The sequence below is a fragment of the Papaver somniferum genome, chromosome 9 (genome assembly GCF_003573695.1).
Source record: "Papaver somniferum cultivar HN1 chromosome 9, ASM357369v1, whole genome shotgun sequence".
Lineage (NCBI taxonomy): Eukaryota > Viridiplantae > Streptophyta > Magnoliopsida > Ranunculales > Papaveraceae > Papaver > Papaver somniferum.
The window spans coordinates 197,498,955-197,510,569 of NC_039366.1; the positions used below are offsets into that span (position 1 = coordinate 197,498,955).

General features: G+C 36.8%; 1 pseudogene; it reads right to left on the reverse strand.

Annotated features, from left to right (window-relative positions):
• Nucleotides 1–9,508: 9,508 nt before the first annotated feature.
• Nucleotides 9,509–9,608, reverse strand: LOC113314532 (annotated as a pseudogene).
• Nucleotides 9,609–11,615: the final 2,007 nt, after the last annotated feature.

Consider the following 11,615-nt stretch of genomic DNA (forward strand, 5'->3'; position numbering starts at 1 on the left):
CACTACTCCACTACTTAATCTTCTCCACTTGCTACAAGATCAGGGTTGCTCTCAAATGACTTGTATAAATAGCTTTTCAACCTATTTCGACAACAAGAACACAAGTGCTATCAACACATGTAGCCAGAAACTATTTTTTCTGATACAAGTCATAAAACAGCCACACCTTCATAATTCAACATTTTGATCTCAAACACCTTCTTCGCTTCCCTACCTAAGATCAACCATTCTCCTTCACCTTGTGACCGAATTGAATCTGGAACGGCAATTTCTTGGTTTAGACCAGAGTCTTACAGATTGATCTCTCGAACTCAAAAGTACTCATGTGAAGTACATTTGTTCAAGCATTGAATTCGTTTCTCATCAACACACCCAAGTTTACCAAAAACAACCGAATCAGTTTTTACCCCAAAACAACCACCTATAAAGTCACATTGAATTCGACCACTCATATTTTCCTTCTTCTATATCAATCTCGATTCTTATTAAAAGATACATTTTCTGCTTCTCAATTAATCTCCCTTTTCATTAAAAATTATTAAAAAGTTATTAACTTTATGTTAAAGTTTATCACTTAATAACATTGGGATGTTGGATGATAATTGGTTTGTAATTTTCGTGAGGATTAGATTGTGGGAACATTGAATTGCAGGAGAAAGATGTTTATGATTGGGTATGGGAATATGATTTTGAAATACGGGGATAGAAGATTGGCTTGTGGGTTGTGGGTATGAGATTGAGCATGTGAAAATGACAAAATAACAACTTATGGATTGCGTATGATACACAAGATAATATGAGATTGACCATCAACTTGTATAACCGCCTATGCATGGATTATGGAGGCTGAATTCTCTTGTATGTCTACTTGATGAACCCACGAAGCTCTAAGGAGCTTATATATAACCTTGTTACATGTTTGGATGATTTTGTGTTGCTCAGGATTATGGTGCCAATCGTGGAAATGCTTTATGGGACTGAGGATGAGGCTTGTGCATGATGAGAGTGTCTTTTGTTTATACAGGACTAAGGATGTTGTTGACTTTACCAACGAGTCTCGAGGGGATTTATTAAGTGTCGGTCGTGATCATGTACATAAGGGTTACTATATATAGCAGAGTGAGTCGCGCTCGAGTTACGCTCACTGAGACTTAGGATCGATCTGTGCTCAAAATGCTCAGGCTCGTTGGATCAACCACAAACGTTTCCATGAGCGTAAGGAGAAGATATTACCAGTATGTCTTACGGGGAAATTAGTAAGAGTTAGCCATAAGTTTGAGGAGTGGACATGACCAGTGATTCTTTTGGAGACGTCCTAGGAGCCAGTCATGAGACCCTCATAAATAAATCCTATATGGGTGAGGCTCATGCGGGTTTACACGATCAGAGCTAAAAATCCTGACTTTACTTGGGATGTCGGAGTGTAAGTTTTGCTCTAGTATGGTCGAGCTATTCACGACTAAACCGATCCGATTGTATCCTAGTACAGTAGAAACTCTATAAATTAATGTTGTCGGGACCATCTAAATTTATTAATTAAGTGAGATATTAATTAACCGATAAATTAATACTTATTAATTTATAGATATATTTCATATCAAATAATTAGTTTCTATACGAACAAGATACCATATCAAATCTTTTTTATTTCCTATATAAATATAATATCAATATCAAATCATATTTATATAAACATAATATTCAATCATATTTTTAATTTTTTATAGAAACACAATATCAATATCAAATCATTTTTTATTAATTAAATCATATTTTCTAAATAATTTTTTTGTCAAAAAAATATATATTTCAAATATAGAAATACAATATGAAATCATACTACTAACAAATAAAAAAATATTTTATATAGATACAATATGAAATCATATTACTAGCACAAACAAATCATACACACAAATATGGCTTCTCATGTTAAAGGTGTTAAAAATCAACAATGACCAATGAAATTCATAGAGCATTATTCAAGCACAAGAAGGATAATCCAACAACACCAAAAATTCTTGCAATGATATGAAAAATTAGAGATGAAATTCAATGCGATATTGATTTTAGAAAAAAAAACATAAGACAATTAAATCATTTTTCAAAAAGCCTTCATAAATCATTAATGTATTGAATATAATATAATGCATTATTATATTTCATATGGGACCTACATAGGTAATCAAAAAAGTATTATCTTATAATTTTAGCGAATTATTAATTTGACACGTTGTCCCCGACTCGGGATCAGCTAAAAATATTATTTAAGAGAGTTTATTAAATAATCGAGTATTAATTAAAAAAGTTTCAACTGTAATTGCGAACTATAAGTCACGACCTGATCATGAATTAGTGGTCGCAGCTCGTAAGTCGCGACTTGTTAGTCGTGGCATATTTCACGGCCTAGCTAGTGGCGTTACCCTGTTAGTTGCGGCTAAGTGGTCACGACCTAGCGACCATGACCTAGTAATCATGGCATGTTAATCGCGGATTACTGGTAACCACATGAGCCAAAGTTATCCTGATTGACTCCAATGTTCCAGACCTTTAAAATAACTAGTTTTCCCTTAGTCGGAAAAGCACCATGCACACCGGTCTTCTTGATTATTTGATTATTGTTGGTATTATTATGAATATTCTTTTGTAGATTAAATTAGATTTAAGGAATATATTCAGTATTTGGTTTTAATGATCATTTTTTTGGGTATTAAATAAATCACTATAATTAACTCTTAGAAAATTATATGTATATAGTGTATTATAGTTGAATCTTATAATAACTTTTCAGTAAACTAAAATAATTTTTCTTATAACTTTATATCCGTATTTTTTTTATACATGAGAAAATGTGTACGACATGGGCATCGTTTTGTTGTTTCACTGTGAGATATCAAATTTTAAGCCGAGCCTGCTAATATGTGGTGTTGGCTACACGTGAAATCAATTTTATTCGCGTACTGTTCAAGCATTTTAGAAACCATTTTCCATGTAGCCAATTACGATAATACTTGCAAAACACTTCATAACGTAAAACTTATTTAAATCAACTGAATTGATTATATGTCGTTCACAATTTTTAGTGAACGATTCTAATAATGTTAGATCAAAAACGCTCGACCACTACTTTTTTTATTTCCTAAATCTTTTGTCATCGTAACCTAAGGTGGATAAAGGCTTCGTTTGAGGGAGATTGGAAAAGAACCATGTTTTTAGACATATCCAATAATTTCAGGGCATACCAAACACTAGTCCTAACTAGGGGTGACCTGATAAGGAGTACCCTATGGGTGTTCAATTATCTAGATGCCCTTAAATATTTTAAATTACTAATCTATCCCTAACCCTAATACAAAAACCTATAATCAATAAACCTAAAATCAGTTTTATTCAACTCTTTCTTCCTCTCCACAGCAGCCCACCCGCGCCCAATTTGATCGTTTTTTTTCATCGCCTCATCGCCGAAATTTGATCGTCCATTCGTGAGAAGTTAATCGACGATTAAACTCATCTATATAATGGCTCGTTTTAAGTAAGTATCTCGTTCTAACCGATCAATTGAACAACCTATTGAAGAAGAAGAACAAACTCAAAATCAACTGGAAGAAGAGATTGAAGAAGAACCAACTCCGTTAATGAGAATAAGAAGGTTAGTTCTACAAACCCATCTCGTATTTGATGTTTTTGATGCTTTTTTGATTGGTATGATAGATTTAATAGGTCAAAAACATGTCTGTGCGGCGGTTACAGGACATGGTTCGGCGTACAAAAAACCTTAGATGTGCGCCGAACCGTTCTTGAAACTGAACCCTGAAAGTGCATATGAACGGTTTGGCTTACATCTGAAATCCGTCGTGATCCGAACTCAATGACGTACGATCTTTATATTTAGGATCGGCTTATTCGATGGTGTTAGTTTTGTGCCGAATATGTTTTGTGAATCTCAGAAATTTTGCACGTGCTTAGGATCGGCTTGTATGGTTGTATTATTTTGCGCCGAATATTGTTGTTTGAATTTCATGAATTCTTTATGTGTAGGTTAGGCTTATTTGTATGATACCATTTTGCGCCGAATACATCATTCAATTCATAAGTCTAGATTCGGCTTATTCGATAATATTAGGGTTGCGCCGAATATCGTTGTTAGAATTCCATAAATTTTACAAGTGTATAGGATCGGCTTATTTCTATTATGTCATGTTGCGCCGAATATGTGTTTGAGTTCATAATCATAGGTTCGGCGTATTAGACAGCATAGGTTGTGTGCCGAATATTTAGGATCGGCTTGTAACTATTTTTTAATATGAGCCGAACCATTCTCTGTGTAAGCTAATGAAAATTTCAAGACCTGGTTCGACTCATATGTGTTATTGAGGGTAAGCCGAGCCTTCTTATTTGTTGACAAGTTTTTGGCATTTCAAATCCATATTTCATATAGTTTGTATCCCTTTGTTGTTTGAAGCATACTTATAACTTTCATACTTGTGTCAGGACTAATGCAGCTAATAGGAGGAAGAGGATGGAGGTAACACCTTCTATTTCAAAAACTCCCGATCCTCGAGGAGGAGGTAAGAAAATATTGGGAGCGGGAGGTAGAGGAGGCATTTTAGAAGAAGAAGTTGAACAAGTTAGAGTTGGAAGACAAGAAGAAGTTGATGATCATGAAGAAGAACATCAAGAAGTTTATCAAGAAGAAACACAACCCCAAGGAAAACCTATGAAAGACAGGAAAGGTAAGAAGGTGACAGAACCCGAGAAAGAGAAGGATGATGATGATCGACGGGTCACTGGTTTTCACATTCCTGATGACGATGACGCAATTACACCTTGATCAGATGGTTTGCCTCATGGTCTTTCGTAAGATGGAGGAAATATTTTGATTGGTTATGCCGAATCTTGGGCGAAGAGAATATACGAGACTCCTGATCACAACCGTGCAGTATGAGTATTAAGACACCAGAGGGCAGCAGAATGGAGTCTTAATGAAGAGGTTCCTGAGGTGATTGCTTATGTCCAAGCCAGTGCTTTATGGTCTGCCATCAATTATGGACATAAGGAATATGATAGTCTGTCGACCTCTGCCTTTACCGAGAGATTCTGTCCAGAAACCTACACATTTCAGTTACCTTTTGGAGAGATGACAATCACTTCTGATGAGGCTAGTAAGATTACACGCCTTAAAGCAATGGGTAGAAGTGTGAAGGATGATTTTTATGACATGAGCTGGGATGAGCTCTACAATTTGTACTGGGTATTTCTTGGTTTGGATGCATACAAAACTGAGTTGGAGTTTTGTCGATCCGTTAGAGATATCGATTCCGTTTTCATAGACGGTGGAAGAAACAAGAAGAACAAGAAGATCAAGTTGACTAACTTGAAAAAGGAATTTTAGAACACAAAGGGGAGAGTACGGGAAGGTTCCTTGGTAATGGATCCCGTCAAAGTGAGGCAAACTGAAACTGCCTACTTGCTATACACTCTTGGTAAAGACATCTTTCCCGACCTTACGGGAAACAAGGTAAATGCGAACTATCTCCAATTGGTCAAAAATCTTGAAACTTGTAACAAGTATGCTTGGGGAACAGCTATTCTCGCTTACCTGCTGGACCAACTTGCCACCGCGTCTAGGTTGACAAGTAAAAACATCGGAGGAAACTTCACTTTGCTCCAGGTAACTTTCTGGAGTTCAGAGTATGGTTTGGCTTATTACTATAAATTCGTATAATCCGAACTTCTTGTTTATTGGGTTCGGCTTATAATACTTGATCCATATCAGCCGAACCTTTGTCTGAGTTTGCGAACTTTATTCTTACTTTGATGTTTCCAAGTAAAAATTGTTTCTATCACTTCAGTTCCTTTGATTTTTGAATGCGGTTCTTTGGATGTAGGTGTGGATATATGACCATTTCCCAATTTTGAAATTGGTTAAGTATTTAAGAAGGATGTCGATTATGTTGATATGGAGCCAACTGCAGCACGGTACTTGTACGAGGCCTCGAAGAAAAGGAACAAAAAACATCTGGTGGCAAGTTTGAGAGAGAGGTTAGACACACTGGGTGTTGATGATGTTGTTTTTCAACCATATGAGAAGGAAGATGAAGAAGATGAATTTGTTGAAGATGAGGATATGCCGGTAAGTATGTATCATGGTCCATTGTTTATCCCAGTGGTTATGTTATATAAGATCCTCGTCGAGTACTCTGTCAAATAGGATGCGTCCAGAAGGTTCGTTTGTTTGATGAGAAATTCAGGTTGTTACCAAAGAGTGGTACTGGAACTAAAAGAACCACTTCATCTTGGGAACCAGAGTATGATCCTCGTCCCACCCTTGAGTTTTGGAATAACTTAGACCATCACATATTAGATGTGTCCAAGTTAACACCTTTACTTGATGATCCATTGATAGACGCATTTATGTGTCTAATATAGCTCAATTGTATATGGTGTTAGTGCTCGATTTTGTACTTATTTTCTTATTTTATTTATTTGTAGGTGTTTTTAGAAGAATAAAGTTTTGCGGCGAAATTGGCTGAAAATGCGGCGTTTGGACCTCCGTTGATAGAGTACCGGAAGCACCCCAGAAATACCCCGAAAAAGTGCGGAAATTGTCCCAGAAAAATCACTATACGGACCCTCGATTTTGGATAAGGGGTAACCTAATTACTAAGGAGTAACCTATTTCCAGGCAGCTGCTAAAGGGAGAACAGCACAGGATAGGGGGAGGTCACCTTCACGTTTCAAATAGGAAATTGGCGGGAAAAACAGCGTTCTCGCTGATGAAATTTGGAATGAATTCTGAAGAGTTTTCAGGGAGATTAAACACTGGAAATTGGTTGAACTTAACTTTATATGGCCTAAGAAGATCATTAGAAGCAATTGGACCGATCAACTTGGGCTAGAATAGCCGGAAATTGGAATCAAAATCAAATAAGGAAACACGGCTTCATGGATTAAAAAGTGGTTATTCAAAGAGATTTAAGGCAAGTAAACTATCAAAACAGGATATATTCTACCTAAGGAAGAGTTTTATACCATTGGGAGATCTCGAAAACTTGTGAAACAAATTTGGGAAGCGATTATTGCCGTAACTGCCAAGAAAGAAAAAGGGAAATTTGAGGCGATTTGGGAGAGATTCAAGGGGTCTGTTATGTATAAATAGGATTCCTAGGGTCAATAGAGAAGGTTCGAAGAGTTTTGAGGAGTTTGAAGAGACACAGAGCTAAGAAGATCGAGTTGCAGGAAGTTACAGAAACTGTCGAGTTTTCTGCTGCTACTGAAGAACAAGTGTTGCAAATAAGAACAATGTCTCAAATTTGCAACACTGCTACAGCTTCCCTTTGTAACAGAACAGTAAACCACAGACCTTCATCCTCCGTCACCAATTCTTTTTCTATAACGGAGTAACAGCAACTTCGCAACAGGAACTGCTGTTGCGATTTTTCTGTTGCATTGTTTACTTCTTTTAATCAACTTTTGGAGCTTTAAACATGTATTTTGAGCAAGTGATTAATATGAGAAGCTAAACCCCTTAGCCAAGGCAACGGAGGAAGCCATTGTTTCATGAAAATTGGTATAATTCTATTTTATTTATTTATTGCAATTATTTGCATAGAACTTCAAAGAATAATTGATTTTTATTGAGTTGTTGTGAATTATTTTGATGGATCATGCTTGGTTTTAAAACTTTTGATGTTTCATGCTTGGTGATTAAAACTATTACTTCAAAAATCTATTAGAGGCAAAATATTAGATCACTTTAAAAGAAAGAATTGCATGAATATTGATTAGAATTTATCTCTTGATTGGTCATTGGTGGAATCCTGAGCCTTGGTATTTTCTTATATCTTTGAAACAATTTTATTCAATTTTCGAAAATCCTTCACAAGTTCGAGTTTGAACGATACTCTACTTACTACAATCTACAATCACATCAATTTTTGGCGCCGCCGACGCGGACTTGTTTTTAGGGTTTTAGATTAGTTTTTTTAGTTTTTTTTATTATTTTTGTTCTTTTACTGGTTTGGTATTTTTTTGATTCTTTTCACATTTGGAGCGAGCTATAAGAAAAGGAAAGAAGAATCCAAAGGAGTGAAGAAGAAGATTTTTTTTTTTAGTATTCTTTTAATTTTTTTATAGATTTTATTACTTTTTAGAAATTGTATTTGGGTTTCTTTACTATTTTGTAATTTTTTCTTTTCTTTTGGACTTTGGATTTTAAACTTTTGGACATTATTTTTTTATACCCTACGGAAGGGTATCTTTAAATATTAAAATGTTTGCAGAGAAGGAGGACAATTACGATATTGTCTCTGCACCTTGGGTTCGTACACTGACACATGAGTCAGTGGCCCGAGTCGACTACAACCGATCCATCCCCCATCTGGAACGGGAGGTAAGAATCTGAACACTCGCGAATCCCCTGTCAGCGAGTTACTGTATTCCTTAAGGTGCATATTTGTTGAGGACTGAATACAGACATTTATTTTCCTAGTAAAGGGCAAGGACTGGCCATATAAGATAAGGGTTCGGATTTCATCACCGCTCCCTTCTTGCCCTCCTTAGGAAAACAAAACCTAAAGCGAACCCAAGATTTAAAATCTGATTAGAAAGAGACCTATAGGGTATCGAGCTTGTTAGGACAATTTTTCGAAGGATATTGGTTACCTTTTAAGCAACTTCAAAGTTCATGATGACTTCTGGGAGTTGAAACAAGCCGCCTTGTAACGCCGATGAGGCCTTGGGTATCAAAGCTCCATTAAGCTTCCGTCGCCTCAGTTTCATCTCACATTATCTCGGATTGATCCAGAGGGGTTTGCTCAACTTGTAACGAATTCCCCTTCGAGAGATAGAAGCTAGTCTAGAAACAATCTAAGTGGAGCCATCATGCTTTTTGTTTGCTAGAAATCAATAGGTTTGATTTGGTTGAGTCAGCCTTGCTTTGTGATTGCTTAGAATTCCCTTCCACATTCTTTTGTATGCCAGAACGTAAAAGAGACGCTTTAGGTCGATTCATTAGGGAGGAACCTAGTAATTCTAAAGATCTTGATTACCTTAATTTAGAAAGTCCTGTTCTCGAAAGGTCCGATTTTGAACATACGTATTTTACTGAGGGAATAATCCCTAATACTCCGATAGCGCCAGAAATGGCAACTTTGAAAGCACTGTTAAATCCGACTAGGACTACTCGTCCGTCGTGTATTAAGTTAGCTGACACAGAAGCAACTTATGAATTAAAACCTGGGACTCTACAGATGCTCCCAATATTTTTAGGGAAAGAAAATGAAAACCCCTATTTTCATATTAGGGATTTTGAGGAAATTTGTAGTACTCTACGAATTAGAAACCTAGATGATGATGCTCTGAAACTTAGGTTATTCCCCTTTTCCTTAAAAGATAAATCCAAATCATGGTTGTATAGTTTGCCTCCTGAGTCAATTGAAACCTATGACCAACTTACATCTGCCTTTTCACAGAAATTTTTTCCCGAGGAATAAAATATCGTCTATTAGGACGCAAATATGTACTTTTTCTCAACAAGAGGGAGAATCCCTGTATAGGCATTTGGAAAGGTTCAATGACTTGATATCCCAATGTCCTCAACATGGTATAGAAAATGTTAGGCTAGTTCAAATCCTTTATGAGGGTTTAGATTATTCGACAACAACCATGGTTGAATCCTTGTGCACTGGTGGGTTTGAAAACCAAACTGTTGACGCGGGGAATTTTTGAATGACATCGCCGATAAAACCCAACAATGGGAAATAGTCAATAGGGTATAAGAAGGCTATGAGTCAGATGCCAGAATTGCTGCTATAGCAAAGAGGTTAGAAGCTTTGGAATTGGGTCACACTAGTGGTAGAGGGGAGCCTATTCGGGAAGGCCAGAATAATGAAGAGCAAGCCAATGCTCTTTATAATAACACTAGATTCGAGAACCGTCAGAGGTTTGATCCGTACTCAGAAACCTACAACCCTGGTTGGAGAAACCATCATAATTTCTCATGGTCTAAGGGCCAGAGTCAAGAACAGTCTAGTAATTCTCAACTTCCCCCAGGTTTTGTTTATAATAAGAACTCTTCAGGTCAAGCCCAAATCCAGAACCCTTTTGAGAATAGACTAACTAGCGTGGAGTAATCTCTTAGTATATTACAAAAGAACCAGGCTAGTTTTCAAGAGGAAACCAATCATAATTTTATAAACACTAACAAGGCTATTGCTAAGTTAGATCTTCAAATTGGCCAAATGGCTAAAATTATAAGTGAGAGATATAATGAGAGTTTTCCTAGTCAGACACAACCTAATCCTAGAGGAGTTCATTAAATAGGAGGAAGATCATCTGATCATGTGAATGCAATCAAAACCCTTAGGAGTGGTAGAGTTATAGATAACAAGGTAACCGTGCCTGATAGTGAGCATACTGTAGTTCACCCCTCAGGACCATCCATAGCTGAAGAGACTGATAAAGTTTCTAATGATGCCGATTCGGTTCCTGAGAGGCCCTATTTTATGCCTAGAGCCCCATTTCCCCAGCTACTAGCACCAACAAAGAGTGAATCCAACTTTAATGACATAATGGAGGTTTTTAAGAAAGTTACCATAAACCTTCCATTACTAGAAGCAATTAGGCAACTACCGACTTATGCCAAGTTCCTTAAGGATATGTGTACCCGAAAGCGAAAGCTTAGTGTCCCTAAAAAATCCTTTTTAGCTAGTCATGTAAGTTCGATCATTCAGAGCACCACAACTCCTAAGTACAAAGACCCAGGTTCCCCTACCATTGCTTGCACAATAGGAGAACACCGGGTATAAAAAGCTTTACTTGACTTAGGAGCCAGTGTGAATTTACTACCATACCATGTCTACTTAAATCTAGGACTTGGTGAACTGAAACCTACCAAGATAACACTCCAGTTAGCTGATAGGTCTGTCAAAATTCCTCGTGGTGTGATAGAGGATGTTATTATTGAGGTCGACAAGTTTATTTATCCTGTGGATTTCGTGGTCCTAGATACTCAATCTGTCCCTGACCCAGAGAACCAAATACCTGTGATTTTAGGTCGCCCATTCTTAGCTACGTCTAATGCAATTATAAACTGTCGAAATGGTATCATGAATCTATCTTTTGGTAATATGACTATTGAGATGAATATTTTTAATGTCAATAAGCTACATTCTGAGCTAGATGACACATTCACTGAAGAAGTGGACATGATAGGAACCTTAGTTCCGGATTCCTTACCAAACACCATATCGGAAGATCCATTATAGAGTTGTCTAGCCCATTTTAGCATGGATCTCGACAATGATAGCAACATTAAACAAGTAAATGCTCTGTTGGATTCTGTTCCTCTGTTAGATACTGATCACTAGAAAGGTAAGTTTGAACCATTACTAGTTTCTGAATCTACCTTAACCCCTTGTTTAGAAGAAGCTCTTGATTTTAAGGACTGGGGAGATCCGGAAAATCAAGCAATAATTAGAGGTTTGTCAGAGGGTAGTGAAAACCCTAAGTTTGGGGGTAGTGATGATTCTTGTGATTTTCAATTATCCAGAGTTCCTAATTTGGGACTCGATCCTAGTGAGGTATTCCCTGAGTCTATTCAGACTCCACAACCT